Below are 26,683 nucleotides of genomic sequence, written 5' to 3'. Positions count from 1 at the left end.
GCAGTCCTGGGAACAGCTAAGATACTGCGCAGGACCCTCAAGCTCCCAGGCCTCTGGTAGAGGACCCGAGCTTGAAGGATAAACCGCCCGCAGGGGCGTTCTGTTTTTTTTTTTTTTTTTTGTGTATACATATATATATACATATATATATATATGTATATATATACATATATATATATATACATATATATATATATATATATATATATATATATATATATATATATATATATATATATATATATATATATATATATATATACACACCTTTCCAAAATGATCCTTCTGACTTCTTCCATACTCCCAGCATTCCAAAAGTACCTCCTTTGTGGGATGTGCGTCACCATGACCACCAAGATGAACCCAGTAATTCACCGATACTTGCTTCCTCCTAAGATCTAGGGGCATTTCTCCCATCTCCACCTGTAGGGCCCTGACCGGAGACATTTTAAAAGCTCCACACCACACTCTAAGGGCTTCAGATTGCAGAACATCCAAACGTCTCAACACAGAAGGAGCTGCTGAACCATATGCCACGCACCCATAATCGAAGACCGATCTAATTAATGCCTGGTAAAGTCTTTTCAAAGCAGAAGAGCTCGCTCCCCAACCCCTCCCAGCTACACACCTCATAACATTAATAACTTTTTTGCATTTGGTTTCAATCCGGTCAATATGCTCCCTCCATGTCAGTCTTGAATCAAACACAACACCTAAGTACTTAAAAGAGCGCGATATGGCAGCCTCACTTCTGTCAGTCTGTCCCAGGGCAGCTGTGGCTACAACTGTAGCTGCCTCCACCAGTGTGTGAATGTGTGAATGGGTGGATGACTGGGTGTGTAAAGCGCTTTGGGGTCCCTAGCGGGGACTAGTAAAAGCGCTATACAAATACAGGCCATTTATCATTTAATAATAGCATTAGTTGTGTTACGAGCTGTCCTGAAACCACTGTCCTAAAGGACAGTCTTGCCATTATCATACGTTCCATTAACTTGCACACATTTGATGTAAGAGTGATTGGATTGTAGCTATCTGGTTTAGATGGATCCTTCCCGGGTTTTTTTATTGGCACAATAACAGCCTCCCTCCAAGTACTTGGGAGCTCACCCTTAATCCAAACTGTGTTAACCAAACACAGCAGTTTATTAAGCGCTTTCGTACCAAGGTTCTTCAACATTAAATAACAGATTTGTTTTTTGAAGTGCTCTCCCCATTTCCTCCTGAGAAAACATCGCATCCAAACTACTGTCTATGTGCGCCTTTCTTACTAGAGCCTCCGAATACCGTGTTTTAGTTTGGCACATTCTGTCTTTTCCCAACACTGATATGTTATCAGAGCAATGAATCTTAGCAAAAGTTTTCACCATAACCTCCACTCTTTCCTGAGCTGTTACAAAGTTCTGTTGGCCTGAAGCTAGAACTGGGTAATCCCATTCCCGCCGGTCACCTCCCATTCTTCTGACCATGCCCCAGACCTCCCCTACTGTGGGGGAGTGGTTCTTCCTATTTTAGAACAGAACAACCTCCAACTGCTCCGCTTTGCTTGTCTCACTGTTCTCCTGACCACTGCTTTTTTGTATGCAATCAGAGCTTGTATGTTAAGGGTTCTTTGGAGAAATATAAAAGCCTTGTTTCTTTACAGCAATTCGACATTCCTCTGTCCACCATGGCACCAAAGTCCTACTTTTCTTGCCTTTACTGGTCGGGACTGAGGCCTTGGCAGCTACCATAAGTACTTCAATAAACTGATTATTCATTTGATCAACGCTACCAGACTCATCAACCTTGTCAATCGTTTCCTCACATAATTTTTGGAACTTTGTCCAGTCAGCCCTACACAGCAAATTCAAAAGTGTTAAATGTTTTGGTGTTAGTAGTCTTAGAGTTAATTTTACTCTAAGTAGAGTCACATGCTTTTAATGTAACTCTGAGGTGTAAAATGATAGTAGTTAAAATCGAGTGTTAAAAATGGGTGTTTCTATTTCAAATCTGGAGGTGTTACAATGGAAACATTAACTCTTGACCTCTTAACTCTGAACTCCTAGAGGGGCTATGACACTAATAGAGTAAATTCACAGACTCCGCCCCCAGCACGGCTCCGATCGAAGCTGAAGTGAAGCGGTTTCAGAACATTTTGCTCTACATATTTGAGTTGTTTGCCATGCTTGGTAAGTCATTTTTTCAAAGATTGTTTCAATTATTATTATTAGCTTTTACTTCTGTGGCTCTTTGGAGTTGAGACAAAGCTGTGTGAAAGGCATTAGCCATGTTGCTCGCTGATAGCACCGCTCGCTGTTTTAGCTAGCTGAAAGGTATTGTTTTCGGCAAATACCACAGCCTTGAAAAAAAGCTTGCATGTGAATTTTCGGTTAAATTTTTTGGTCAAATACACCTAAAACAATGTCTAGAATGTGAAATGTTGGTATAATGGTGCTACTTGAAGCCTGAAAACGATCTCCCATAAAAAACGAGCAAACAGCAGTAGCAGATGTCCTGACTGGGTTCTACGTTAGCATTTAGATCCCTCCAGAGTTTTGTGCACACGGTTTAGGTAAAAATGAAAAAGGTTGAGGTTTTACATTTAGTTCAGTACTACCTGTTGCCTGTGTCCTTATCTTTTGGGAAAATACTTTACACAAGTAATGGCTCAAAGGATTCCTTTTTTTTTTTTTTTTTTACTGTGCTGCAATTGATTTGTGCCATTAATTAGTGTCAACTAATTTTTATTCAATCTCCACATAGGATATGCTTGTGAAGATGGAATATGGGGGAGAGCAGAAGTGCGTTGAAGTTCCACAAAGTGATGAATGAAGGACATGCATATTGTATTTTGTATTTATTGAAATAAGTGATGAGAATGCTGTTATTTGCATTTACCAGCTCACCTATGTCAGACCTTTTGATAAACGAAATTCTAATGAAAGTGAGAACATGTACACTGTTACATCTTTCAGAAAATGTTTTGAAATTGTGGTGCACAGTTCAGAATAAATGTTTTTCAAAAACCATTGCGTCTTTTTAGTAAATGTTTATTTCCAAAAGAAATTTCTAGAAGTTCAGAACAGTAAAATTCCCGCTTTTTAGAATTAATTAGAAGATAACTCTTAAGTAGTTAAACTAAAATACTCTTTGAGAGTTAATATATAAACTCTTAACACCAAGTGTTAAATTATCAACTCCAGAGAGATTTGGTGTTTAACACTAAATCAGAGTTAACATACCAACTCTCCAAAAAGAGTTAAATTAACACTCTCTGGTGTGGACCCATATAGACACTTTAAAAGTGTTGAAATCAAATCTGACAGTGTTAATTTGGACATGCTGGATTTGCTGTGTATGAAAACTCCACTTCTTATGCACCTCTCTTAGAGATACCTGTATCTTCCCTCCAACATCACAGAAAACAGGATAATGGTCACTGCCGATGGTATTGTCTGTTCTGATGGTCCACTGACTTATTCCTGCAAGGACAGTTGAGACTAGAGTTAAATCCAAAATTGACTCTGTTCCATTAACAACATTACATCTGGTCCCCCTACCATCATTCAGGCACACCAAATTGCACCAAATAAACTTGACTGGCATACAATTGAGCCAACAGAAAATAGGTTTGGCAAAACAGACCAAATAAACTATAGTGAATTATAAAAAAAATAGATTAGACAGAAAAGGAAAAAGAACAACTGTGGAAGCTCAATTCCACTGGGTTACACTGACATTTACAAATGCTCAGCACTTGCCCAACATAGAGACACAGAAATGATCGCTGTACACACACTCACACTCCCCATACATACTCTTGGCAGGCTTGGCAGGTGGCTGCTGATGGTGTGGTGTGGCGGGGGCTGAACGTGGCTTAGCAGGTGCCTGCTGACAACATGGCGTGGCTGGTTGGATGTACCATGGTGGGTGTTAGACGAAGCTTGAGTTAGCAGGACCAGATGGCGCAATGAGCTCTGGCTGAGCAGGTGGATGGCCAGGCCCACCTGAGTCCCCAGCTGACGCAGTAGGAGCCTCAACGAGCTTGCCTGAGCCCCCAGCGGAGACAAGAGGCTTGGGACAGGCTCGACTGAAGCCCCAGCGGAAACAAGAGACTGGGACAGCTCAACTGGACTTTTAACAGGAAGAAACCTCCAGCAGAACCAGGCTCAGGGAGGGGTGCTGTCTGACGCGATTGGTTGGGGGTGAGGGGAGGGAGACAAGACAAAGGACATACTGAGGAAGAGAGTCAGAAATTAATAATAACTAATTATTAAATGCAGTGTGGTGTATAAACACATAGTGAGTGTAGAAGTGTGAGGCGACCGAGAAACGCTCAGTGCATCATGGGAATCCTGCAGCAGCCTAGACCTATTGCAGTTTAGGCTTCAGAGTCACCTGACTATATGCTTTGTCAATAAGGAAAGTTTTAAGCGTAATTTTAAGAGTGGAGAGGGTGTCTATCTCCCAAATCCAACCTGTGAGGTTGTACAATAGAGGGGCCTGAAAGCTAAAGGGTCTGCCCCATTCTATTTTTAAATATTCTAGAAAACACAAGTAAACCAGCTGTCTGAAAGCAAAGTGCTTTAATGGGGTGATACAATACTATAAAGTCATTAACATAAGATGGGGCCTGATTGTTGAAGACCTTGGGTTGGGGTTGTGAAAAGCAGGATTTTAAATTTGATTCTGAATTTGAGAGGGAGAAGGCAGTATATGTCAGGCGTTGGTGTGGAGGCGAGGAAGAAGGAACCCAAACGCAGGACTCACAGGTAGGTGAAGACTGGTGAAGGTTTATTATAGGGAGTGGAGGAACAGAGGGTGAACGGACACTGACTGGCTGGAACACTGAATGGCTGACTGAACTGAGAGAACACGGGGAGGACAACATCACACGAACATCAATGACACGACAAAGAACTGGTGAAACCGAGGAACTTAAATACACAGGTTGAATGATGACAATGATTGGAAACAGGTGAGTACAGGGCTGAACATAATCTGACTAATGACACGAGAGACAAGCTGACATGGGGAAAAAACAGGAGGTGAAAACATTGATGTGGGAAAACTGAAAACACTGGGTCACCGACCCAGGAACCCTGACAGTATAGGAAAAATATGCGCCCTATTTCTAGTCCCTGTCAGTGCTCTTGCTGAGTACTGAGATAAAATAAAGTGAGACCTTTATTATTATATTCTCTAACAGTATTTCAATGCACACACACACACACACACACACACACACACACACACACACACACACACACACACTCAGATGCATGCTTTCTCTTTATCCTTTTGGTGCCCTCTTGATGGCTTTGTTTCCATGTCAGCTGTTAAAATGCTGTTAAGATTCTTCAGATGCCAGTGGCTGATTTGGGTCAGTGGACACTTTATCTGTTTGTGTGTATATGTGTGTAGACGTCTGTTTTAAGTTTTTTTCAAATTAAGAAAAAAGCATGTTTAAAAGTAAAATGATGCACAACATGCATCCCAATCACTAGTTATTTTGTGATTAACCATTGTCACTAGGTGCATTAAGGGGAACCTTCTAAGAGCCTTTTCAAAAATACAAACCCAATTCTAAAAATCTGGGCACACTGTTGAAAATATAAACAAAAACAGAATTCATTGATTTGAAACTTGCATAAACCCATATTTTATTAATGTTTGCATTGCGACATCAATTTTTTTAAACTGAGAAAATATATCATTTAAAAATTTTTAGCCCATTTTTAATGTAATATTAGCAACACATCTCAAAAAAGCTGATATTCAACTTTTAATTCAATTTTATTTATACAGCGCCAAATCACAACAACAGTCACCTCAAGGCACTTTATATTGTAAGGTAGACCCTACAATAATACATACAAAGAAAGGCAATGTACTAAAACAAAATGCTGGAGAAAAATGAAAATTACTTGGCAGCATTTCAGTGACATGAAACATCAAATTAATCTCTGATACACTTGCCGTAATCTAACTCTGACCATGAACACCATAGCTCCTGTGCATCAATTCATTCACAGTGCTTTGCTGTAAACTCACCACAGAAATGCAAGCTAACCTGTTTATTCAACACTAAAGTGCCGAGTAATTTTCATAACACAAAGTTAGTATACCTTAGTTTATTTTGCAGAACATTTCACAATATGAAAATACATAATTTATCAAAACACATCATCAGCAGCAGACAAAGGTGTTGGGGAACCTTTTCGCTCTATCTGGCTTCTCACCAACGCCGCTGCTGCTCGACCAGAGTGTCACCCAGCATCTGGTTACTACGTCATCTTAAATTGGTCTATGATTTGAACGTGCCAGTGCATCCATTGACATCCATCCATCAGCTTCCACTTATCCTTTTCAGGGTCGCGGGGGGCGCTGGAGCCTATCCCAGCTGTTATAGGGCGAGAGGCGGGGTACACCCTGGACAGGTCTCCAGTCTGTCGCAGGGCCAACACACAGGGACAGACAACCATTCGCACTCACATTCATTCGCACATTCACACCTAGTGGCAATTTGGATTATCCAATTAACCTATCCCCACAAGCTACATGTCTTTGGACGGTGGGAGGAAGCCGGAGTACCCGGAGGGAACCCACGCAAACACGGGGAGAACATGCAAACTCCACACAGAAAGACCCCGGCCTGATGTTGGAATTGAACTCAGGACCTTCTTGCTGTGCGGCAACAGTGCTAACCACCGTGCTGTCCATTGACATAGGTTATGAAATTACAGATAATTTTGGTTTAACACAAATGATCAGTGATTCCACTAGAATAACAAATTGCTCTCGAACTCTAATAGACCTGGTGTTTTCTAACAAACTGGATAGAAGGATAAAAACACAACTTTTTAACTGGCTTGTCTGACTACAATGTCACATTCTTCTCTAGAAAGCTGACTAAAAAGCGACTGAGATGGGTCAGTAAAAGCATGAATATAAAAAAAACATTTATTCCAACTTGTCAAGAACAACATTTAATGGCAGCTCTAAATAATTTTGATTGGACTAGCACAATAAATGTTGTGATCTATTATACTCTGCTATTAAAGAGGTCTTGTCACAGTTTCAGAAAGAGAGCAATTTAAAGAAACAAGTTTATTCATTGCCTTGGATTAATACTGAGTGTAAAAAGCTTATGAGACTCAGACACCAGTTGCTAAAGATTTTTTACAATCTGGATTAAAAACCGATCGATTAAATTTTATATCTGCAAGGAATAAATGGTAAATGGACTGGTTCTTATATAGCGCTTTTCTACTCTTTCTGAGCACTCAAAGCGCTGTACACAACTTGTACATTCACCCATTCACACCATTCGCACAAGCACATTTTTCCTAAGTGCTTTCTAAGTAACATTCACACACACATTCATACTCCGATGGATGCATCGGAGAGCAATTTGGGGTTAGTATCTTGCCCAAGGATATTTGGCATGCAGACTGGGGAAGCCAGGGATTGAACCACCAACCTTCCGATCAGTAGATGACCTGCTCTACCACCTGAGCTACAGCCACCATAAAGTCACACAAACTTTGAGAATGGCAAAAGCTATTTTTTTCATGACTGTAATTAATAGTGCCAAAGGAAATTGTAAGCTAATTTGGGAAAATATTAACAAACTCCTCGGTAACAGTATGCATAATGCTGATAAAGACCTTGAACTTAAATTTGCCAATGAACTGGTATCAGAGCCTGTCAGCCTAGCTACTAAATTAAATGATTTTTTCCAAAGTACCATTACTGAAATTGCTTTCTAATTGTTTTCTAATTCTCAACCCTCAACAAACTATTGGGAATACCGCCACCAAAAAGGATGTTTCTTCTCAAGATTCAAAGTTCAATATTCAAAAAATTACAGAAAATTAAGTAGAAAATATAATATCTAAATTAAAAAGTTCTAAAGCAAGGGATTCAATTCAATTCAATTCAATTCAATTTTATTTATATAGCGCCAAATCACAACAAATGTCGCCTCAAGGCGCTTCATAGATACAGAGAAAAGCCCAACAATCATATGACCCCCTATGAGCAAGCACTTTGGCGACAGTGGGAAGGAAAAACTCCCTTTTAACAGGAAGAAACCTCCGGCAGAACCAGGCTCAGGGAGGGGCGGCCATCTGCTGCGACCGGTTGGGGTGAGAGAAGGAAGACAGGATAAAAGACATGCTGTGGAAGAGAGACAGAGATTAATAACAGATACGATTCAATACAGAGAGGTCTGTTAACACATAGTGAGTGAGAAAGGTGACTGGAAAGGAAAAACTCAATGCATCATGGGAATCCCCCGGCAGCCTACATCTATTGCAGGATAACTAAGGGAGGATTCAGGGTCACCTGGTCCAGCCCTAACTATATGCTTTAGCAAAAAGGAAAGTTTGAAGCCTAATCTTAAAAGTAGAGATAGTGTCTGTCTCCCGAATCCAAACTGTAAGCTGGTTCCACAGAAGAGGGGCCTGAAAACTGAAGGCTCTCCCTCCCATTCTTTTGAATTCAATTCTGGATTTAACAGGAAGCCAAAACAGGAGAAATATGCTCTCTCTTTCTAGTCCCTGTCAGGACTCTTGCTGCAGCATTTTGGATTAACTGAAGGCTTTTCAGGGAGTTTTTAGGACTTCCTGATAATAATGAATTGCAGTCGTCCAGCCTGGAAGTAATAAATGCATGAACTAGTTTTTCAGCGTCACTCTGAGACAGGATATTTCTAACTTTAGAGATGTTGCGCAAATGGAAGAACGCAGTCTTATATATTTGTTTAATATGTGCGTTGAAGGACATATCCTGGTCAAAAATGACTCCAAGGTTCCTCACAGCGTTACTGGAGGCCAAGGTAATGCCATCCAGAGTAAGAATCTGCTTAGACACCATATTTCTAAGCTTTTCAGGGCCGAGTACAATAATCTCAGTTTGATCTGAATTAAGAAGCAGAAAGTTAGCGGCCATCCAGGTCTTTATGTCTTTAAGACATTCCTGCAGTTTAACTCATTGGTGTGTGTTATCTGGCTTCATGGACAGATAGAGCTGGGTGTCATCTGCATAGCAGGGTAAATGTATGCTATGTCTTCTAATGATGCTGCCTAAGGGAAGCATGTATAATGTAAACAGAATTGGTCCTAGCACTGAACCCTGTGGAACTCCATAATTAACCTCAGTGTGTGAAGAGGACTCTCCATTTACATGCACAAACTGGAGTCTATTAGATATATATGATACAAACCACTGCAGCACAGTACCTGTAATACCTACAGCATGTTCTAATCGCTCTAATAGGATATTATGGTCGACAGTATCGAACGCTGCACGGAGGTCTAGCAGGACAGAGATGAGTCCACTGTCAGAGGCCATAAGAAGATCATTTGTAACCTTCACTAAAGCTGTTTCTGTGCTGTGATGAGCTCTGAAACCTGACTGAAACTCTTCCTTAGTTTTCACTGGAGCTACAGTATCCAGAGTCGTACTTAGTGAGGAGGTAAAATTATTAACAAGATAATCGACCTCTGTTGGGGTAGCGTTCAGATAGCTGCTCTGCTCTGTGTTGGTACAGGGCATTGACGATGATAACAGTGGCTGGATTATATTCTTAAACTTAGTTACAGCGCTTTCAGAAAGACATCTACTTTGATAAAGTCCACTCTCCACTGCTGCGTAATCAATTATTGTAAATGTAAATGTTATCAGGAAATGATCAGACAGGGAGGGTTTTCAGGAAACACTATTAAATGTTCAGTTTCTATGCCATATGTTAAAACAAGATCTAGAGTGTGATTAAAGTGGTGGGTGGGTTCTTTTACATTTTGAGAGAAACCAGTTGAGTCTAATAACAGATTAAATGCCATGTTGAGGCTGTCATTTTTAGCATCTACATGGATGTTAAAATCACCCACAATAATTATTTTATCTGAGCTGAGAACTAAATCAGATAAAAAGTCTGAGAAATCAGACAGAAACTCTGTGTAAGGCCCAGGTGGACGATAGATGATAACAAGTAACACTGGTTTCTGAGTTTTACAGCTGGGGTGGACGAGGCTAAGCATCAGGCTTTCAAATGAATTAAAAGTCTTTCTGGGTCTTTGGTTGATTAATAGGCTGGTGTGAAAAATTGCTGCCACACCGCCCCCTCGGCCTGTGCTTCGAGGTTTCTGGTAGTTAGAATGACTCGGGGGTGTTGATTCATTTAAACTAACATAATCATCCTGCTGCAACCAGGTTTCTGTAAGGCAGAGTAAATCAATTTGTTGATGAATTATTAAGTCATGTACTAACAGAGACTTGGAGGAGAGAGACCTAATATTTAATAATCCACATTTCACTGTTTTACTCTTTGGTTCAGATGTGGATACTGTATTGTTCTTTCTTTGTGATTGTTTATGTTTAAGTTGTTTGTTGCTGGTTTTTAGTTTGTTTTTTGTCTTCTTGGGAGCTGACACAGTCTCTATGGAGATGGGTTTTTGGGGGGGTAGCATGAGGAGAGAAGCTGCAGAGAGACATGTAAGACTGCAACTCTGCTTCCTGGTCCCAACTCTGGATAGTCATATTTTGGGGGGGTTTAATAAATTTGTCCATATTTCTAGAAATGAGAGCTGCTCCATCCAAAGTGGGATGGATGCCGTCTCTCCTAACAAGACCAGGTTTCCTCCAGAAGGTTTTCCAATTATCTATGAAGCCCACATCGTTTCTGGGACACCACTCAGACAGCCAGCAATTTAAGGAGAACATGCAAATAAAGAATAGCAAGTCACCCTATCTTTAGTGTACGCAAGGTGTCCCTCAGGGTTCAATTCTAGGCCCACTGTTATTTTCACTTTCTGTAAATGACTTGCCCAATGTGTGCAAAAAATTGGACATGATTATGTATGCTGATGATACGGTAATTTTTACACAAGACAAAACTGCTGATGATGCAGCTCATCAGCTTTCATTGGCATTACATGATCTACAAAAATGGCTGAATGACTCATGCCTGTGCCTTAATGTTAAAAAGATTGTATCAATGTTTTTTTAGTAAACCTAAAACAACCGCAGCTGCAGTAAAAGTTTGCCAGACAACAACCTTCGCCAGAGGTTGTTTGGTTTCCCCGATGTATAAATCTTGGCAATCCTCCTGGCACTTAACAGCGTACACTATGTTACTCTGTTTGTGTCGGGGGACCCGATCCTTGGGTTGGACCAGTTTTTGGTGCAGTGTGTTTTGGGGTTTAAAAGCCACAGAGACCCGGTGTTTAGAAAAAAATCCGTCTCAACTGCTCCGATACTCCTGACACATATGGGATCACTACAGGTTTTCGCTTGGGCAGCGGTTGTCCTTCTCTCCTGGATCGGCTGGAGCTTTCTTTAGGCGCCTTTCCAGCTTTGACAAAAGTCCAGCTGGGATAACCACATTTACTCAGGCACATTTACAAAGGTTACTAATATGTGTCAGGAGTATCGGAGCAGTTGAGATAGCACAACACAGAAGAGCCACCTCGTCAGGCCAGGACTCTGCAGTCTATTTACACCTACAGGCCAGTGGACACTCTTTCAATGATGAGGATGTAACATCCTGGACAGGGAGGAACGCTGGTTTGAGCGCGGAGTCAAGGAGGCCATTTACGTGAAAAGGGAAAGACCATCTCTGAATTGAGGAGGGGGCCTAAGGGTACATCTTTCGCCATCTTACAATGCTGTGATTGCAGCCATTCCCCAACTCTCTGTGAATGGTACTCATGGCCATTGATCAGTGGTCTTTGATCAGTGGGTTTTGGTCAGTGGTTGTTGATCAATGGTCATGAGAATTTGCATAATTAAGATTAAGGAACTGACCTCCCAGTCCATTGTTCCTTCATTGGGCTGGTTTCAGTCATTATGCAAATTTACTGTTTATAAGATTGAAACCTGCAGTCAGCTGAGACCGAGGAAGTCACTTGGATGAGTGACAAAACATTTCTCCCACAAAATGCTACGTCCAGATGAACAAAATCAACTTTTGGAGATTTACTTTCCTGGATGATTGAGAATGCATCAAGACATAAAAGTAAGAATAATAGAAGAGTGCCTGGTGTAGCCCCATAGTTCTTATGCAGAAGAAAGACAGGGCTTTACGATTCTGTGTTGACTATTGCAAGGTGAATGAAATGTCACAGTTTTATTCTTATCCCATGCCAGGTCAACAAGCTCCTCCACCAGCTAGGTACTGCTCATTTTTTCATGATGCTGGATATAACCAAAGGTTACTAATAGATTCCCTTGTTCCAGAGTCCAATGAAAAAATTGCCTTCTCCACTCTGTACAGTTTGTACCAATGCATCACACTTGTGTTCAGCTTGAACTTGTGTTCAACGGCAACATGGTGGTACCTTGCTTTGGAGCCTTTTAAGTTCAGAGTGGTCCAAATGCTGGGGGCGCATGTGGTGGTGGCTGATTTTCTATACCCTTCGTGGAGATAGGTGGGGTGGGGGAGCTGTGGCTGAGATGCAGGGTAGGGACGGAGCAGCGGGTTCAGGGTGTAGTGCCAGGGGAGGCTGGTTGTCACAGCCAGCGAACATCACCTAATAGTAGTTGCCAGGGAAGAAGAGGGAAGTGGAGCGGCTCAGCTGACAGAGTGGACCTGTTAGAAAGCACCCAAGTCTGTCTTTTGCACTTTTCCCTGGAAAGTGCAAAAGACAAAAGTAAACTGTTATCATAAAGCAGCCATATCTGAATTGTGCTGGGCTCTTTTTACAATGACATTATATGTAGGCTTTAAATATATATATATATATATATATATATATATATATATATATATATATATATATCAGGGGTGCAACAATACTCGTATCGATATTGAACCGTTCGATACAGGATCTGCGCTCGACAGTGCAGCCTAGGCGGAGTAGTCGAATGCAGATCCACTGAGCGCAGAGCAAGCTAGCGAGACAGAAGCTAAGCTCGTTGCAACATGGCAAATTGAACCTCCCCCACCCTCATTCAGATCTGGTGTTTGGAACTATTTTGGTCTTCATGTGACGTATGACCCTGAAGGTAAGCGCGTCATGGACTAAAGTAAAACAGTATGTTGGATGTGCCACGCAATGCTTAATTACATTGGTGGGAACTACTGCGTTAGCGCAGTTAGCTCGTTAACGTGTTGGCCGTCCAGCCCCACGCACGGGGCGATCCGCGGTAGCTCGTTAACGGAGATTTGCCGTGTTGTGGCGTTAACGTCATTTCAGATTAACGCTGACAGCACTAGTGGGAACACAACGAATATGACTGCACATTTACTCCGACATCATCCTAGTGCAAAGACAAGTGGAAGCAGACAAAAACAACAAGCGCGCATGCTACAAACTTTACCCGAGTCATTTAGACAGCCGTTAGCACATGATTCTCCTTATGGGGACCTGATATGTTTAATATGCTGCTGAGAATATAGCCCAGAAGAAGTATATAGTATAGCTTTTATTTTGGAAAGAGCCATTTCTCTGTGATAAACTCTCTTTTTCAAAGATGAGTGATTTCTCTATCAGATAGATTTTTTTATTACTTTGTTGTTTCAGCAACATTAAATTTAAAAACTGTACTTTTGAGTTAAAATATATATTTATAATTTTAATAAATGACAAATTAAAAAGGCATGAACATTTTTTTTGTATCGAAAAAATATCGAACCGTGACACCAAAGTATCGGACCGAACCGAACCGTGTAGTTTGTGTATCATTGCATCCGATACTGGTATCGGGTATCGGGGCCGATACTGTAAAATGTGTGTGTACTCATACTCGTAAAAGTTAACCGATACCATGAACCGATACCAACTTATTTCATTAGTCAGAGGGTGGCTTGTCATTTCTGTTGTAGTTTTTTAGATTGGCCACTAGGGGGACATCCCGCGCTAAACAGGCACAGGGTTAGGCGAGTGAGACTGGCAGCTCCAGATAAAAAAGAGAAACTGGAGGCTGCTGTAGCTAGGCTAAACTAAATGTCAGCAGTGTGGACCGGAACAGCCAACTTTAACTCAGGTTTTGGAAAAGCGATGAAAAATGTCAAGAGAAAATCCACGGGCAGTTAAAATAACAGAGGCTCGACTCATTTTATCGCTCTGGATGACCAGCCAATGCCAGTCGTGGAAAACATAGGATTGAACCGTCTTCTCAGCATACTCAAGCTGCGATATGAAATTGGACACTCTGCAATAATTTAAAAGTTTATTTTATTCTCAAACTTAATTTGTATTTATTTTATTCCAAACAGAAGTGTTTATTTATTATTCTGAAAGCTCGAGACAGTGCCCAATAGTTCAGTGATATTTTGTTAAATTACAATGTGCACACTCTGCAATAATTTAACAGAAGTGCTTATTTTTCACTTGAAATTTTTTTTGTGGTCATTTTTATTACGATTTTATTTTTTATCGGCAGAGAATAAAATAAAACCTGTCTTCCAATTCATTGCATTTGTGTGTGTGTGTGTGTGTGTGTGGTAGAAGTATCGGTTTTTGTACTCAGTATCGGCAAGTACTCAGATCCAAGTATCGGTATTGTATCGGTTTGAAAAAATTGGTATCGTTGCATCCCTAATATATATATATATATATATATATATATATATATGTAGCATTTTGAGTCAACTATTGTTGTGATTCGGCGCAGGGTGAAAATGGTGACTGTACTAATTTCTTCAAAATTCCCTCTATTTTAGTTTGCCATTGATTACTTTCTCATGCTTGTGTGGCTAAAATGAATAAATAATATATAATCTTAAGTAATCACAATGGTTCTTTGATTATATCAACAAACTGGGCATGGATTAAAGTATGAATTTTAGTAGCAGACTGCTTGTATTTCACTGTCATCATCTCTTACATCATGATGCCAGCTGATGATATTGCTTTAGTGATATAGATAACATGAAGTGGTAAATGGTAAGTGGAATACCATTTTTGCACTCTGGCTAAATACCCATTGCACTCTTTTCATTGCAACCTACAGTCTCCCCTATATTCATACTATGTTACAGTCTCAGAAAACACCATATTAGCACATCATTGGAGGCAAATAGAGACACGAGAACCTGAAATTATTTTCTTTTAATACAGTTTGTGTAAAGGCACTTTAAAAATAGGTAGCCCTACGTATTCTTCTTTTCAATGCAAGATTACCATATCCTAATGTAAGACTGTAAGTTTTAGCTTTAAGTTTTGTGAAGCCTCTCGTGTTTGAGAGGGGTTTGAGTTACTGGACTTAAACATGTCCAGTCACTTTCTTTCTGAGCTGCTTGATTAAAGCTGTGTTCTGTACTAGTTCACCATGTTTTTGAGGAGTCTTTTTCTAAACATGGAAACTAGTTGTCGTTTCCAGAGTTTGCAATTTGTGTCAACAACAGGGACTCCATGTGATTGTGGCATTTAACCCTTGGAAGCCTTTATTCTTTTAGGCTCCACAGTCTAACAGAAGACAACATTTTCACATGTTTGCATTTAGTGAATGTGTAATTATAGCATATTGTGTCTGGCAGCCATGGCAGTAGTCGCCTGTCCACTCGCATTAACTTGACTTAATTGTGTGAATATCTGAAGAAAGACATGGCCTGATTTTGGACTGGGGATGTTGCATGCTTGTGTGTGTGTCACTACTGTTAGATTTATAAAGACACTGCAAAATATATAATTATATATGGTGTGTTCAGTGCTGCAGATATGTTTCAGTATGGAAACAGGCTCTAATCATTCATCATTTGTTATATTTTATAAATAGGCAGCTATTAGCATGATACATGATCCCTACTGAATTGAAGCCTTATCAAAGACAAGCTGGAGGATTATATGTTGAGTTTCACCCTCCTGTAAGCAACCTTGTCTCTTGATGTTCCTCTACACTCCTCCATACAGTCTTCAAAATGCCTCAATTTAGTGCAATCCTTGTTGGAAGTCAGATAATATGCATGCAAACAAATATGTGTAAACATAAATTTTATTTAATTTATTAAGAAATGTTCAAGTTTAAAAAAAAATTAAGAGCATGCCTAAAACGTACAACTGGTCCATTTCATTTTTGTCTGCTAGTGTGGGATTTTCACTGCATATTCTGCACCACATCTCTGTGCGTTCATCATTTGTTTGAAGCCAGCTCACCTCCTGCAACCACTTTTCCAAGAATAGGCGCCTCTTTTGCGGTTCGGACTCCTTCTGACATTTCTTTGGAGGTGGAGGAACACCAAAGTAATTGCTTAAAGGAGCTTCTTCAACATCTTTAAGAGTTCTAAACAAATGTCTGTCCTCCTCCTGAAAATCTTATGTACGCAGTGGTCTTATGGACCACTTATGTGCACCCCTGCTTATATAAAGCACTTGATAGAGCTTTTATTTGGCATTATTTACATAAAAACATGAAGTGCTAAAAGCTCTTTGAGTGGTCAGTTACAGTAGAAAAGTACCAGTTTATTTACCATGAAAACCCCCAAAAGTGAAAGTAGTGGAATATAAAGCAGAGAGAAAATTTGAATTTGGGGTAGCTGTAGCTCAGGCGGTAGAGTAGGTCATGTACTAATTGGAAGATTGGCGGTTTGATCCCTGGTTGCTTTAAACTGCCTGCCAAGATATTGCCCCCAAGTTGCTCTCTGACACATCTTCTGGGGTGTGAATGTTAGATAGAAAGCACTTAAGCACAGAAAAAGTGCTTGTATCAGTGGATGAATGAGGCATGGTGGATAAAGTGCTTTGAGTGCTCCATGAGAGCTGTATAAGAACCGGCTTATTTACCATCGCCTGCTTTTATTGATTGGCATGGATCCACTATCAGCTAATACAGCTCATTAGTGTTGTCCAGGCTATAAAAATTGGCCACATATACTGTTCATTCTCTTTTACAGTCCACCTCACATCAGTCTACTTGTGACGTTGATGTTGGTGAACTTCTTGTAGTGACTCCTCCTTGTCACCTACTTTGAACCACCTTTTATTCTAAAGTCAGAAATGGTTTCAATGGAATGGTAGCTGCCAAGAAGTTACTCATAAGAAAAAGGAAAGTCCGAGGCATGCTAAATTGCAACTGCACTGAATATCTGTCATGGTTCTGGGTCATTTTTGACCCAGGAATTTGAGTTTGTGGTGTTTTGTTATTGTTCTGTATGTTGGTTTATGTTATGATGCTTGTGCTGTTTTGATTAGTATTACCGTATTTTTTGGACCATGAAGCACACCGGATTATAAGGCGCACTGTCGATGAACAAGTCTGTTTTCATACATAAGGTGCACTGGATTATAAGGTGCATTAAGTGAAACAAAACAGTCAGATAAGTCAAACTTTACTCAACTCATTCTTCTTGCTTCCTCCACTGCTGTACCATTAATTCATTAATGTTGAATTCTCTCACAGCTGCTCTGTTCCCATGTTGTTGCAGTATATTAATGACTAACCTGGTATTGTGGATGGATTATCTCAGTTGTTCTCCTGACTGAAGTTTAAAGCATCCTGCCATGCGATAGCATTTGTCCCTAACCATTGGGAACCCCCGTTAACTTTTACTGAGTGGAAAAAAGGTAGCTTCATCCTCCAGCTTCACTGTGTTTATGTTATGCTAACAATCGCTAGCGATCACGTAGCACATCATTAAATACCAGCTAGCCAAATTTCAGTAACCCTACAAACCTCAGTGATGTTTAGTTTTCTGTCTTCATTTATGTTGGAAGTGATGGCAGAGCTGTACGTTTGAATTTTGTCACAAATCAAATCTCTGTCAGAACATGCTATTTTTAGGTGGAAACTTCCTGCTAACTTCTACCTCCGTTAAATTTTATAAATTGTTTTTATGAATGCTGGATATTAAACTTAATTGTTACACTTGGTAAAGAAGCAACGCTGACCATTTTATTAAAGATTAAAGAATTTAGACAGTTTTTAACTGTCAGTGATGCCGCAGTGTTCGTTTGACTTTGGGACCTGAAGCGGACAGAGTTTTGGACCCAGATTATGCCGTGAGGCTTCTGACTACGGTAGCCGTAATGCTCCGACAATCCATCAAGTGGTGCAGCTTCGTAGCTTAGCAAAGTCGTACTAAAACATTTTTGACAGATTTTTTGACAGACATAAAATCAGTTTGAGGTCAGTAAAAGCACAACCACAATTCATACCTAAGGCGCACCGGATTATAAGGTGCACTGTTGATTTTTGAGAAAATTAAATTAAAGTGCGCCTTATAGTGCGGAAAATATGGTATCCTATGCTTTGGTTTAATACTTGTTAAGAGTTTAGTTCTTAGGGTTTTGTTCCCGTGCTCCCTCTGTTTAGTGTCTCGTCTGTTTCTCTGTGCCTGCCCTGGTCCCAAGTCTCCTGTCTAGTCATCCCTGTCCTTATGTTCCCTATGTACCGTGTCAGTATTATCGTAGTGTTAAGCAGTGTTGGGAAGGTTACTTTTAAAATGTATTCCACTACAGATTACAGAATACATGCCCCAAAATGTATTTTATAACATATTCCGTTACTCAATGAGAGTAACGTATTCTGAATACTTTGGATTACTTAATATATTATCATGCTGTTTACAACTACATGAATGTACTATTGCTGTGATTTATTACTATTACTGAAGGTCCGCGTAGTAAAGGGACCTCTGGCTAATACGGTGGGTTCTGTGTCGGGCTCGTAGCTGAAAACTAGCTTTACTTTGTTGTCTGGGTCAACTTTGCTAGCAGAGACAGAGAGAGGCGTTGAAAGGCTGCTCCAACAGAACTTATTGTTTCAGAGGAAAACAGGAACACGGTGTACAGTCGAGTCTTAATAGCTTACTTACAACTGGGCTCGTCAGGCTCTCTTCTTGGCTGCAGTGGTTATTATTATATTTACATGCTTCCAGCTCCCGTTTCTGCTCGATGACAGCTCGTACTTTTCCTTTTTCTCCCTCCCTCGCTCACAGACACATAACGGGTATGGCAGTCCATTCTCCCTGCAGCACGGACTACACTGCCTATGATGCTACATTCTTTAGAGCTATACCTGTAGCATTCTGCCTGTTAGCTTAGCACAACAACAACAGGCGCTCTCTCACCCAGGAAACACGCAGAGAGAGAGCGTCAACCTGTAACCATGGCAACCGTAACGCTGCCTGGAACAACAGAACGTAGCTGTCAAACAAAACCCAAACAGTCCTGACCCGCCACAATATGAAACAGGGAAGTACCGCCGTGTAATCCATTTATTTCAACAAAGTAACTGTATTCTAAATACCACCTTTTTAAACGGTAACTGTAACGGAATACAGTTACTCATATTTTGTATTTTAAATATGTAACGGCGGTACATGTATTCCGTTACTCCCCAACACTGGTGTTAAGCTTGTGTCTCTGCGTGTTGTCACGCCGTTAACATACACACCTGCTCCGTGCTGTGTGTTTCCTCTTTGCTCCTGGTTTAAATTGAACTTGTTAGTCTCATAGTCTCTAGCCTCTTAGCTCTCTGTTTCCAAGTTTAGTTTCCTAGTTTCCAGTTATTATGTTCGGTTCTCTGTATTTTGGCATCTGAGTTTTCCCAGCATTAAAAGCTGCGCTTTGAGTTTAACCATCTGTTTCTGAGTCCTGTGATTAGGTCCTCACTTCTGCCTCCCGCACAGCACACACCATGACAATATTAGTGGAAACTGATGGAGTGATGAATCGAAATTTGAATTTCACTAGTTGAAGGTCATGAGAGACCTTCTCCTTCTTTATGGTTGGTTTACACAGCTTGTGTATGTTTGTGTATGTTTGTGTATGCATGTGCAGCTGTATATATCCACACGCGCATGCGTGTGTGTGTGGGTGAATTGTGTTGCTTACATTGTTGAGATATACATTGCTGTGCTTGAGAGTCACCATCTACCGGAACCAAATTCCTTGTATGTGTCTGTGCATATACATGTCCAATAAACGCGATTCTGATTCTGATTCTGATTTGAGAGATACAGTCACCAATCACCCTACAATAGTGACTGTGTACACCTATCTGTAAAACACAGTAGAGGCTCTGTCCTGGTTTGAGGCTGTGTTTGAACCAGTGGTGTTCTTGTCAAAGTTGATGGAATTGCATTAAAGTACCATAAGATTTTGATCCACCATGTAATACAATCTGGAAAGCATTCCAAATACACTACCAGTGCATTAAAAGCATACCATACACAATGCAACACGATCAGTCATGATCTCAACCCCAGACCTCAGCATTACTTAAGTTCTGTGTGTGTGCGCGTGTGTGTGTGTGTGTGTGTGTGCGTGTGTGTATTCTGTTGATTGTGGGGTAACACACTGCTGAACAGATGCATATTCAACAAACTTGACATTCCCGCCAAACTGACCCCTAGAGTGAGTCTTCCCCCTAACCCTCCCCCACCTTTCTCCCGCCAATATCCATAAGCTCAGCGCACACACACACCCACATATTGTGTATGTTACTTGTCCAGCGCTCATCCCACGCCCCTCCTTCTTTGGGCCACAGACTGGCCTTGTGTCAGGCACACTGGCAGACCAGTATATGTGTGTGTTGGGATGGTAAGGCAGGTGCCTCTTTTCTTTCAGAGACAGTTGTACTCATCCAGATATACTCCAGAATGGACAGTTACCCTCAACACAATATAGCGACCCATCGATCCTGCAGCCGGTGGCTGGCTGCCATGTTATGCTGTTGAAGCTTCAGCTAGATGGGGTCAAAGACCCCTCAGAAGCAAGCAGCTTTGAAGATATATATACACTTCAGATGGCTTGTGAACCATTATCAAACATTCAGACCAGCTGGAAACAGTCTTCGGGGTTTTTAAAACAATGGTTGAAGTGTGCTGTGATGGTTTAGCTCATGTTTACACAATTAATTGCCACGTATAAATCAGGTATTTTTGGTTGTTTATTTTTGTTTCTGTAAAAGTATAACTGCAGCAAGTAGTTTTAGTTTTGGCCATTAATAGGGCAGCTCACAGACACGTTGGGTATTTTTTGTATGTGATGTGTTGGTGGTCCTTCTAGGCTTGTTCACAATCAAATCAAGTGTTCATCCTTTGTTCATCATGGTTGCAGTGTTGGGGAGTAACGGAATAAAAGTACCGCTGTTACGTATTTAAAATACAAAATAGAGTAACTGTATTCCGTTACAGTTACCGTTTAAAAAGGTGGTATTGTCACGGTTAGCAGAGCGGACTCAGGCGCGGACCAAAAGTGAATTTATTTACAGTGTTCTCCACAGTGAAATATATATACACAACGGTGTCTGGGGAAAAGGGGCCAGGGTTCCAGGGTCCGGGAGTGAAAGGGGCAGGAGTCCAGGCAGGGGAGATTTCCATACAGCTCTCGCAAACACACACAGCTCTTCTTCTTTCCTCTACTACTCTTGCTCACGCTCAGTCACAGTACACAGGGAAACGGATCCGGGAGGAATCTATACACAGACAGAGAAACAGTTAGTCTCCAGGTTCAGACGTACTCACGAACAAAACTTTGCAGAGGGCAGGACGACTGACACTGATGGCTCAACGATCCAGCGACGAGTAGAGCAGGTTCGCCATCTTAAGTAGGACTAATTCTCATAATTAGCGGCAGGTGTGCTGATCATCCCCAGGTGCGTGGGCCAGGGGCGGAGCCCATTCTGAGCTCTGCCCCGGCAGGAGAAAGAGAGAGTGGGAGAGAACGAGAGAGAAAGAGAGAGCAGAGGCGAGAAAGGAGGATAAACAAAACAAAACATAGCGCCTGACTAATGTCAGCAGGCGAGGTGCGGGGACCATGACAGGTATTTAGAATACAGTTACTTTGTTGAAATAAATAGATTATTAGGTATAGGTATTTTCCTGTTTCATATTGTGGTGGGTCAGGCCTGTTTGGGTTTTGTTTGACAGCTACGTTCTGTTGTTCCAGGTGGCAGCGTTACGGTTGCCACGGTGACGCGCTCTCTCTGCGACTGTGTGTTTCCTGGGTGAGAGAGGCCTTTTTGTTGTTGTTGTGCTAAGCTAACAGGCAGAATGCTACAGGTATAGCTCTAAAGAATGTAGCATCATAGGCAGTGTAGTCCGTGCTGCAGGGAGAATGGACTGCCATACCCGTTATGTGTCTGTGAGCGAGGGAGGGAGAAAAAGGAAAAGTACGAGCTGTCATCGAGCAGAAACGGGAGCTGGAAGCATGTAAATATAATAATAACCACTGCAGCCAAGAAGAGAGCCTGACGAGCCCAGCTGTAAGTAAGCTATTAAGACTCGACTGTACACCGTGTTCCTGTTTTCCTCTGAAACAATAAGTTCTGTTGGAGCAGCCTTTCAACGCCTCTCTCTGTCTCTGCTAGCAAAGTTGACCCAGACAACAAAGTAAAGCTAGTTTTCGGCTACGAGCCCGACACAGAACCCACCGTATTAGTCAGAGGTCCCTTTACTACGGTTCGGAGCCGCGGACCTTCAGTAACAGTAATAAATCACAGCAATAGTACATTCATGTAGTTGTAAACAGCATGATAATATATTAAGTAATCCAAAGTATTCAGAATACGTTACTCTCATTGAGTAATGTAACGGAATATGTTACAGAATACATTTTGGGGCATGTAATCTGTAATCTGTAGTTGAATACATTTTAAAAGTAACCTTCCCAACACTGCACGGTGGCACCATTCCCCCTCCACCACTGTGTCTAGTGACTATTGCAAAACATCCCTGTCCACCAGTTCCCCACATGTCAGGCATGTGTCCAGCCTGTGGTCAGCGCTGCAGAACAATAATGGATCCATGAAGAAAAGTAAGAGGACATATTTCCCCCATTTTTCGCTTGTCTTCTCACACCACCCTCTTTCCACACTGACCTCATTGCATACACTTGATAAGTTTTCTTTTGTGTTTGTGTTTGAAGCGTGCCCATCACAAAGTGGTAACCACTCCTCACCAGGAGACCTCTGTCTTTTGGTACAGCTGACCTCCTTCTCAACTCATTAGTAACATCTACACGCACGCATACGCAGATGCTTTCTGTTACATACTGAATTTCACAGCTGCAGCATTTAAAGAAAATCTGTTCTACAAGATTTAATGTTTGGAGGGAAAATAATTGTTAAGCACATTTAAATATGACAATTTTTTGTTTTTGTCTTTTTAACTTACTTGGTAAGGCACTGGCTTTTATATAACACTTTTCTAGTCTTATTGACAACTCAAAGCATTGTAGGCTTTATACTACAAGCCACATGTAACCATACATTCATACAGCATTTTATACTATATTTTAAGAAATTCATCAATCTGACATCCATGGCCGATTAATTAGCCATTATTCAAATAGACATGCGTTTGGATGTGAGAGAGGAAATCCATGTAAGCAAAGCAAAACCATACACATGCCACACAAAAAGCTCCAGATTTGAATTAGGAACCTTCTTTCTTTGAGGAAATAGAACTAAGCAATCAATTTCCCACTCAATAGTTGTTTTAAGTGTTAACAATGGAATCCTTTTAGAATAGAATAGTTTTATCTATAAATCTAATACACACAATCCAAACTATTGTGAGATTATTATATTATATATATTTCGCTTTTATACTTGGCTCTCTCTTCACCACGACGGACTGGTACAGCATCTGCATCACTGCAGCCGCAGCACCAATCCGTTTGTCGATCTCCTGCTCCCTTCTCCCGTCACTCGTGAACAAGACCACGAGATACTTAAATTCTTCCAAATATTCAAATTCATTTCAATTCCATTTCATTTATATAGCACCAAATGACAACAACAGTTGCTTCGGTGTGTTTTATATTGTAATGTAAAGACCCTACAATAATACAGAGAAAACAGAAAACCCCAGCAATCATATGACCCCCTATGAGCAAGCAATTTGGCCACAGTGAGAAGGAAACTTCAGGAAGAAACCTTAAGCAGAACCAGGCTCAGGGAGGGGCAGCAGTCTGCCAAGATAGGTTAGTGGTGAGGGGAGGAAGACAGGATAAAGACATGCTGTGGAAGGGAGCCAGAGATTAATAATAACTCACAATGTATTGACGAGAGGTATATAAACACATATTGAGTGAAAAAGGTGAGTGAAAAGAAACACTCATTGTATCATGGAAAGCCCACAGCAGCATAGACCTGTTAGAGCATAATTAAGTGAGGATTCAGGGTCATCTGATCCACCCTTTACTATATGCTTTATCAAAAAGCAAAGTCTTAAGCCTAATCTAAAAAGTTGAGAGGGTGTCTATCTCCCAAATCCAAGCTTGGAGCTGGTTCCACATAAGAGGCCTTGGAAACTGAAAACAAAGCCCTGTTTTCCACTTCCTCCAAATACAGGATGGGTGAAAATAGAGAACTATGGTGCATCCATGTTTCTGCCTGTAATACTGACTGTTTTATGTGAAATATGTGGAATGAAGACAGTTTCAAGAGAAAACACGTGTAATTGCTGCTGAGAGTTGGGTCATCCTGTAATCTCTGTAATCTACCTCCACTGCTTCAGTAACTGTGGAACACAAGTGAAGAGAGATGTAACGTCATTTAAGACCATTGTTTCATCTGCCTCCATAATGACACCTCTCACCAACAAAATCCAAGGTGGTCTGGATGTGGTGTTTAGAGTTACCTACCAACAGGTTGAAGACTGAATCTGGAAACTTTGAAATGTTATAGGTGACCAAGTTGATGCAGACAATTGATCTTAAAGGTACACCCTGTTTAAGTATGCTTGGTAAACCCTAAATAACTTAGAAATATGGTATCTATTCAGATACTCAGTTTTTTTAATGATTGTATGGTTTTTACCTTAAAATATAAAGTGCTTTCATTTGCCGCCTGGTCTTATACTTTTCATTCTGTGCTAGACAAGCCTTCTCAGTGAATTTAATCACCTTATGAAGAGTTTTCTCATCTAGAAAATTTTAGCACATTGGTGGTAAAATTTGTTTGTGTCACCTGTACATTGAGCAGCTGACTCTTTGCCTTCTGTAGGAGTTTTGTTGCTTGGAGGCCCTAAACTGAAGATCTCATATACAGAATTTTAAGAATAATCCTGCTTTTTTTGCAGCTAAGGCTAAATATCAGGTGGTTTATGTAGTCAGCCATCTTACCTGGTGTTTGCTCATACTCACATAGTAGCTTTAGGCGATCCTTGTCAAAGTGGGTTTTAAATGTCTCGATGCATGCTCAATTATTCTGTGACGGTTAGCCGGGCAAACCGTGTGGATTATTAACGGACCCAAGATGCGGCACGACTGAGGTGAGGACGCTTAATTGGTGGAGCGTGCACATACAACAAAAGACAAGGGTGGCGAGAACAGAACTGAGTAAAACCTAAATTGGGAAAAACTAAGAATAAAGCTAACCGGAAACCTTGAGACACAAACGGAGATGCAGGGAGACGTAGAGAATGATGCAGCGAGTGAACATAGAATGACGGACGGAGAGACGCAGACAAACCAGCAACGAGGACGAGGTAACACACATTACCTGCGGCTGTCCAACACCAGTTCAGAGAGCCAACCAGGAGGCCAGCAGCACAGATGTCCAAAACAGAACATTTAAGGGGGCCGACAGCACAGGAGTCTGAGCAGCTCCAGGGGCCGGCCGTGCGGAAGGCAGTGGCGGCGGCGGAGGCGAAGGAGACGACAGAGTTGGTCCGGAGGCCGCCCACTACGGTGATGACGCTCAGTCAGTGGTCTGGAAAGCGGCCGGCGATGTTGAGGAACTGGACGTACAAAGGACAGTGGCGAAGCAACCACAGGACCAGGCGAAGGCGAAGCTGGACCAGGCTACGCCGACGCTGCAGGCGTGGATGAAGGCGAAGCTGACGGTGAAGCTGCTGCTGCTGCAGGCATGGATGAAGCTGACGCTGAAGCTGCTGCTGCTGCAGCTGTGGAAGAAGCTGCTGCTGCTGCAGCTGTGGAAGAAGCTGCTGCTGCTGCAGGCGTGGACGAAGCTGCTGCTGCTGCAGACGTGGATAAAGACACGAAGGCTGGGTTGTGGCGCTGCAGGCGACGGTGCTGCAGGCGACGGCGCTGCAGGCGACGGCGCTGCAGGCGACGGCATAGCAGCTGCAGGTGGTGGCGCTGCAGGCAACGGCGTGGCAGCACCAGGTGGTGGTGCTGCAGGCGACGGCGTGGCAGCCGCAGGTGGCGGCGCTGCAGGCGACGGCGTGGCAGCCGCAGGTGGCGGCGCTGCAGGCGACGGCGCTGCAGGTGACGTCGTGGCAGCCACAGGTGGTGGCGCTGCAGGCGACGGCGTGGCAGCCACAGGTGGTGGCGCTGCAGGCGACGGCGTGGCAGCCGCAGGTGGTGGCGCTGCAGGCTGGACGGATCCCTCGGACCCTCCAGTGACGACAGGAGACGAAGGCCGGAGTGGTCCCTGGGACCCTCCAGCGGAGACAGTTGGCGAAGGCCAGAACGGTCCCTCGGACCCTCCAGTGGAGACAGGTGACGAAGGCCGGAGTGGTCCCTGGGACCCTCCAGCGGAGACAGTTGGCGAAGGCCAGAACGGTCCCTCGGACCCTCCAGTGGAGACAGGTGACGAAGGCCAGAGCGGTCCCTCGGACCCTCCAGCGGAGACAGGAGACGAAGGCCGGAGCGGTCCCTCGGACCCTCCAGCGGAGACAGGAGACGAAGGCCGGAGCGGTCCCTCGGACCCTCCAGCGGAGGTTATCACAAAGCCAGCTGGCTTGGAGTCTTCTGGCAGACATGAAGGCGACAGGTGCTGCACTGAGCACTGGCTCTGCCCAGACAGCGCTGACACGGTGCAGTTCTCAGGGGGCTGCTTAACC

General features: G+C 42.2%; 2 long non-coding RNA genes across 2 annotated transcripts in view; one reads left to right on the top strand and one right to left on the bottom strand.

The window, feature by feature from the left end:
• The first annotated feature begins 3,341 nt into the window (after positions 1–3,341).
• Positions 3,342–5,703, top strand: LOC146525226 (uncharacterized). The gene is made up of 2 exons (XR_014875013.1): positions 3,342–4,697; positions 5,094–5,703. It is a non-coding gene; the product is annotated as an uncharacterized LOC146525226 (long non-coding RNA).
• Positions 5,704–17,150: 11,447 nt separating this feature from the next.
• Positions 17,151–26,683, bottom strand: part of LOC146525225 (uncharacterized) — a 78,337-nt gene continuing 68,804 nt past the window's right edge. The window contains exon 2 of the long non-coding RNA XR_014875016.1: positions 17,151–17,366. This is a non-coding gene — a long non-coding RNA (uncharacterized LOC146525225). The remainder of the gene's footprint in view (positions 17,367–26,683) is intronic.

Source organism: Neolamprologus multifasciatus, chromosome 1 (assembly GCF_963576455.1).
Source record: "Neolamprologus multifasciatus chromosome 1, fNeoMul1.2, whole genome shotgun sequence".
NCBI lineage: Eukaryota > Metazoa > Chordata > Actinopteri > Cichliformes > Cichlidae > Neolamprologus > Neolamprologus multifasciatus.
This window is presented reverse-complemented; position numbering and strand designations above follow the sequence as displayed.